At 52.2% G+C, this 6,689-nt stretch overlaps 1 long non-coding RNA gene across 1 annotated transcript; it reads right to left on the reverse strand.

The window, feature by feature from the left end:
• Positions 1-722: 722 nt before the first annotated feature.
• On the reverse strand, positions 723-6,175 carry LOC147577865 (uncharacterized). Its single transcript, XR_015254560.1, has 2 exons — positions 2,460-6,175; positions 723-2,345 (listed from the first exon to the last, which is right to left on the reverse strand). It is a non-coding gene; the product is annotated as an uncharacterized LOC147577865 (long non-coding RNA).
• Between the last annotated feature and the right edge of the window lie 514 nt (positions 6,176-6,689).

A 6,689-nucleotide genomic window follows, 5' to 3' on the forward strand; every position in this document is an offset into this window, starting at 1 on the left:
CACCCCGCCCCAGGCCATGCCCCTGAAGTGCATCCGGGGTTGTGGGGCAAGCCATTGGGGGACCTAAGCTTCCCTTCTGTGTGCCAGCCCTGTGTCTCATTTCATCCTCGCCTCGTTCCCATTTTGGGGAGGAGGAATATGAGGCCGAGTCGAGGGAGGGATTTGTCTGAAGTGGCTAGCTGGGTGAATTCCCCGCTGGCCTCTCCCCTTCCCCTGACGGTCCTCCTGGAGGCTTGGAGTTCACAGTGCGCACAGGGCAAGCAGGCTCCGGGCAGGCGGGCTCTCCTCTCCAGGCACTTGCTCGCCCTGTGGTCTCTACCTGTAGAGCCTTTTCCCTTCCTTCCTGTGTGAGTCTCAGCTCTGCTGCCTTGTCCTCGGGGCTCGGGGCAGGGCTACGTTAGGAGCCTTTTCTGGGCTCCTGAAGCTCCCTCTGGGAAAGCACTGAGGGAAGGCGGGGGTTGGGGGGGGGGAGGAGGGGGAGGGGTGGGGACAGGAACCACACCTGCCCTTTACCAATCTGCCTTCCACACTAGACTGTCAGTGCCTTGACGGCAGAGACTAGTTGGTGGGTTTTGTTTTGTTTTTAGTTCTTGTAGTTCTTTTACGTTTTTAAAGATTTTATTTTTGAGTCATCTCTACCCCCAGTGTGGGGCTCGAACTCATGACCCCAAGATCAAGAGTCGCGTGCTCTTCTCACCAAGCCAGCCAGGTGCCCCTAGTTGTTTTTTTTGTTTTGTTTTGTTTTAATTGTACTCATTCACTGATTTGTTAGGTCATTCACAAATGTTAATGGGGCACCGATTCTGTGTTCTGAGATCAGTTCGGAGTTCTAGAGATGCAGCAGCAAAGAAAACAGACTATCGGTCCCTACGTCTCAGGAAGCCCACAGTTTTGGTGGGAGATGGACACTGAAGAAGGAAATCAGACCATACAGTGATAAGTGCCATGGAGGGGGTTAATAGGGACTGAGGGGGTTACTGGACCCCAGTAACTGCACCCAGTGCAGGGTCTGGCACAGAGTCAGCACCAAAAACGTATTTGAATTAGAGCTAAAGGACCGCAAAGCCAACTGCCTCCGAAGCAGCAGGATCAAATGCCTCACTGTCCCCTCTCCTGTACAGAGAGGAGCTCTTCTAGCCCACTTCCTTAGCTGTACGGCCTTGGGAAACCTCCTTCTCCTCTCTGTGCCTCAGTTTCATCATCTGTAAAATGGTACTAGTGTTACCTGCCTTTTAAGGTTGTTCCAAGAATTAAACGTGCTAAAGTCCTGAAAGGGGCTGAACACGGAGACTGGAATATATTCAGTGCTCAATAAATGGAAGGGAGAAGGTGAGGATGAAGAGGGTCGGGGCCAGGAAAGTTGGAGGAGTGTTGGCCTGGTTCCCCGTTGCTCTTGGACCTCTGGGCTCTGCTCAGCCGGGATGGGCAGTTTCAGAAATGGCCACGAGATGGCGCCCGAACCCCAGGAATTCAGAAGTCTGCTTTCTCAGCAGATGATGCTGTTTAGGGAAGGAGGGGCCAGAGAAGCAGGTGCGTTCCTGGGGCTGGGGCCGGGACTTGTGGCTTCTTGAAATCCAGCCTCTTCCAGCCATTCTCTCCCTTCAGTTATTCTCTTGGGATTCCTGTTCGTGTTCGGGTCTCCAGCCCTCCCTTTGCCCTCAACCCCCCAGCATTGGAGTGCAAGGCTTCTGCTGAGTAGATCCTGCTGCTTGTCCGCCGGCTGTGGGCACCCTGGCCCCTTCTCATTTATGAACCGGGTGGCAGTACGTCACTGGACACTTTCTGTGGGCCTTTCAGGGTGGAGAGCCAGAGGAAATGACCCTGTTCCTGTTCATACTATCCTGGGGGGTGGGGTGGGAGGTGGCGATAGAAATTAAAAGAAGAAGATGGAAACTATGCAGCAGTTACTTAAGACACCCTTCCCATCAGCACATAGGAAATATCCTCATTTCGCAGATGCAAAAACTGAGGCTCAGAGGCCACATGAATGAATTGCCCTTCCCATACACCAGGCTCCTTCACCAGCAGTGAGGTGTGGTCCAGATCAAGTATATTCATAAATTCATTCAACAGCATCTACTGAGCTCTGCAGATCCAGCAAGAATCAGACCTGGCCCCTGCCCTCGGGAGCTGACAGTCTGGAGGGAGACGCTGGCAGAGAAGCACACAAGGGCAGCTTGTCCTCGAAGTCTGTTCTGGGCACAGTGGCGACCCAGAGGATGCAGCTGCTGGTGCCACCTGAACAGATTGGGGGGCAGGAGGGATGGATGGTGCGAGAGACTTTGTAGATTCCTTGGGGACCAGCGATCTGCTCAGATATAATTCTCAGGTAAAATCATGAGTCTCTACAATAAAAACAAGTGAACACGTGTCAGAGGTTTTCTTTAGCTCATTAACTGACAAGAAACAAGCAAAATGTTAAGACAAGCTCGAGTGAGGATTCGATTTCAGGTACTTACCTTTTCTACCAGACAAAACTTCTTTGTGCTGTGAACAGGACTCATTTGCTTGCTGTGGGAAGCAATCATTTCCATGATTATCTGTTTCCTACAAATTGTCTCTATCCCTACAGAGTTATAAAGTCAATCAAATAATCAATAATATCACACAACCCGAAAGAATCAGATGATGGTCAGAGGACCTGTAGCCGACCCCCAGACCTTCTCTCAAAGGACACGCAAGAATCTCTCATGCCTTTTCCAAGCCTTTGATGTTTTCTTGACTGACCCTCGGGAAGATCAGGATAAATTAGGGAGCAGCTGTTCCTGGGGAGACGCTGGTCCCACCCTCCACCATTCCCTTCCGCACCCAGGTGACAGACTTCCCCGCCTAGCAGGAGCTGGTCACTGTCAGTTCCCACCAGCAGGTGGCGCTGAGGTGAATTCTCAGCAGCACCATAGGGAATTCTGGAGCTGGGAACTGAGGGGCGGCTCCCAATTTTCCACCATTACTGGTCTTCACGCTTCAGGATTTCAGGATTTCAGGATTTCAGAGGGCCATTTCCACCTGGGGTTGTTGGTTTAGTCATTCACTGATTCAGTCTTTTTTTTTTTTTTTTTTTTTTCATTTGACAAACATGTGCCCAGGCCCACAGGTCACGTTCCTGAGTTCTCCAGACAGAAACTTACATGCCGCAAACAATCAGTCCTTGTCTTCGCTTGCCTGGCTTTGCTGCCAGGATTTGGAACCACCTGCAATTCTGAAATCTCACCCCACCCCATTCATGCCCTGGCTACCCGTGTGCTCACTCCCCCTGGAAAATTCACCTCATCAGAGGTTGAATAAAAGGCTTTACTTCTATAATCTTTTAAGATCTTATTATTCCCATTTTCCAAGGAGAGAGCAGACTCCTCCTCTTCTGGCTCTGGCTGTGTGGCAAGGCTGTGCCTCCATCCCTCAAGGCCCAAGGATGGCTGAGATGCCACCTCATTTTCCTGGCCTTCCTTAAAATTTTAAACTTTTTTTTTTTTTTTTGCAAGCAGGGGAGAGGGGAAGAGGGAGAGAGAATCTTAAGCAGGCTCCACACTCAGCATGGAGCTGGACACGGGGCTAGATCTCATGACCCTGGGATCATGACCTGAGCCCAAATCAAAAGTCAGATGCTCAACCAACTGAGCCACCCAGGCAGGCGCCCCTCCCTGGCCTTCCTATAAGATCATACAGAGGCCTGCAGCATAAAAGGTACCTCTCTAGCCCTTCTCCTGGGTCTCAAAACTTCTTCAGAATGTAGTGGGAATGACTACAAACTCAGTGCCACACAACTCAGCAGACAAGGAACTCTGGAGTGACCTCACTTCCCTCCTCAGCTGAGACCTCTGCATTGTAAAGGGGCAGTCAGCACAGGGTCGAGGGTGGGCGGGCAGGGTCCTGAAGGCCATGAGATGGTGAATGAGGTCTGTGCTGGGGCATAAGAGTGGTGGTGGGGCTGTGGCATGGGGCCACCAGAGGGCGCATCTGTCCTATTGGGGCCTCAGCCATGGTTCCCAAGAGGGTCCTACCCTAGCCCCTTGGCCCTTCCCTGTATGCTGGGTCCAGGCTTGTGGGAGAAAACCTTCCTCCTGGGGAGTGAGTTAGGGTAGGGGCCCCCACATCAAGACTGGGACATCAGCAGGACAGAGGTCACCAAATGCTGTTGTCAGGTCCCTCAGGAGTTTCCTGAAAGAAGAATCTTTTCGAGAAAAGAGTGGAACGACTTGGGAGTGGATCCTGGGGGGAAAGGCGCTGGTGTCTGAGCACCTTGGGGCTGCAGGCAGTGAGATGTGGTGGGCATGAAGTAGAGATGGGATGGAGAAGGAGAAGGCAGGAAAGGGAGGAAGAATCAGGAAACCCTCAGGGGCCTACCTTTCCCAGAGGGAAGTGGACAAGCCCGGACAGGCCATGAGAAGTCCCTGAGCTGTTAGCCCAACCTTGAGTCTCCCCGTCTTTCCCGGGGAAGCACACAGGCTGACTCAGCATCCCAGGGGGGCAGCTTGGATCAATGGTCTGGACAGCTTTGCTCTAACAAATCGGGACGTCCCTGAGTTGTTCCTGGGTGTTTTGTGCAGGCAGTATTTCATTTCCTCAGGTCCACTCTGAGAAACTGTTGGAACTTGTGGTTTGGGAGAGGCTGTGCGGGTGAGAACGGGCCCCCTCAGTGGTCTAGACCAGATTTTCTGGTTTCTTCTTTTACCAAGCAAAACAGGATGAGGATGGCGTCCACTGGACTGGTAGACACAGGAGAAGAGGTGGGTCTCTCACTATCCCGAGGAGGGGCACTCAGCAATCCCGATATTTTCTGTTAAACTTATTTTGTCTGTCATGGTGATGAAGCCGGACAGACCCTAAAAGAACACGGGCGTTAGCAGCTATTTCCAATGGTCTGGGCTCCATTCCCTCAATTGCCAAAGGGGTTTCCCTTCCCCTTCTCCCTGATATAGAAGTCAGGGAATCCCCATGGCTGCCTTTGGTGCCCGAGGTCCCCTTGATGCAAGTTTTATCCTGTAGTCCCCTTTGTGACGTTTTCTGGAAAGTTCCGAGCCAGCACATACTCATCCTCCATTATTAGTCGTCTATTGCTAGATCGCCCCCAGACTTAGCAGCTGAAAACAACAGACATTTATTGTCTCACAGATTCTGTGGGGGCTCTGACCCAGGGTCTCGCATGAAGTTGTGGTCAAGATGCCCGATGGGATTGCAGGCGCTTGAAGGCTTGACTGGGAGGTGGCTCACTCACCTGGTTGACAAGCGGGTGCTGATGCTTGGCAGGTGACCTGAGTTCTTCACCTCGTGGGCCTCTCTGTAGGGCTGGTGGCTGGCTTCCCCACAGTGAGTGATCCAGAAGAGAAGGCTGAAGCTGTGAGGTCTTTTATGACATAGCCTCAAGAACTACATGCCATATCCTACTGGTCGCCCAGGTCAGCCCTAGTTAACATGGGAGGAGACTGCACGGGGACCTGACCACCAGGGGCGGGGATTGCAGGGGGCTGTCTCACCTACCACACCAGCCTTCAGGTAAATTTCCAGAAACGAGAATCTCATTCACTGAAGTTTCCCTGCCTCCCAGAACTATGGGAGTGATCTTGAACATCTCTTTCATCCCCTAGCGGGCTCTGTCCAACGAGGAATGAGGGTGATGCCCCGTGCAGGCCCCCGCCAGCCTCCCCTTAGCTCGCTTCTTCCTATGCCCCTCACTGATGAGCTTCCGGCATCTCAGGGGTGAGTGCCAGCTGCAGCACAAAGTGTCTTTCCCAGGCTGCCACAGGCTGCCACAGCTCTTTCAACAAACGACAGCTTCAGCCTTGGCATCTCGTGGTTTCTTTAGGAAACTGACCAGATGGGCCCATTTCTTAGGGACGGCCCAATTTGGAATCACAGGGACAACCTTCGACACACTAACTCCGATCCCAACTCCCTCGGCCAGTCTGTAGTAGTGAAGGTGCTTTTGGAGGCCAGGGGCAGAAGCCAACTCAGCCAAAGGTGGAATTCAGTAGGAGGATGCCAGAGTGTGTCACAAGATGGAGGGAAGCTGAAGAGCCAGGATCCAGGAAGGGCAGGGACCGGGCAATCCTGAAGGTCAGCAGCAGGGCTCTGAGGCCAGTTGCCATGGAAAACAGCCATCAAGGGACACAGTATCAAAGACCCCTTACCTCTGTCTGATTTCCTGGCAGAGAAAATGGATTAATCCAGCCTGAGTCAGGTGGCCAGCCCAGTCCAATCAGCAGTGGCCAGGGAAGGGGTGGAGTCCCTTTGATGGGGGCAGGTTCCTAGAACCGGTAATATTGCTGAGAGCTGAGACCTACTAAGAGATATCTGAACTCAGGGCAGAGGCTGGTTCTGTGTGGAAATAAAGTATCCCAACTATTGGAAAGCTCCCAAATCACACTGTATCCCTTTCCCTTTTCTAGAAGCTTCCTGGGACTCCGAGAGCCATTCACTTATTCAAGACGTTTCTCTCTTGCTTGTTCTTCCCCTCTGAATATCCTGCCTGGAAGCTGGCACCAGCTTATGGGCTATAAAGTCACTTCAGAATGTGGTTCAGAGATCATCTCTTTCAGAATCAGAACCTGGGAAGCTTGTTAAAAATCCAGGTTCTAAGGATTGGGCCTCAGAATCTGTATTTAAACCCACTCTGCAGGGTGAGAAGCACCACCTTAGAGTGTTTGGGACATAGCCTTGTCCCAGCTCCCCTGAGCCCCATTCCCTGGCCATCT

Source organism: Puma concolor, chromosome C1 (genome assembly GCF_028749965.1).
Source record: "Puma concolor isolate L17-30 chromosome C1, mPumCon1.1.hap2, whole genome shotgun sequence".
Classification (NCBI taxonomy): Eukaryota; Metazoa; Chordata; class Mammalia; order Carnivora; family Felidae; genus Puma; species Puma concolor.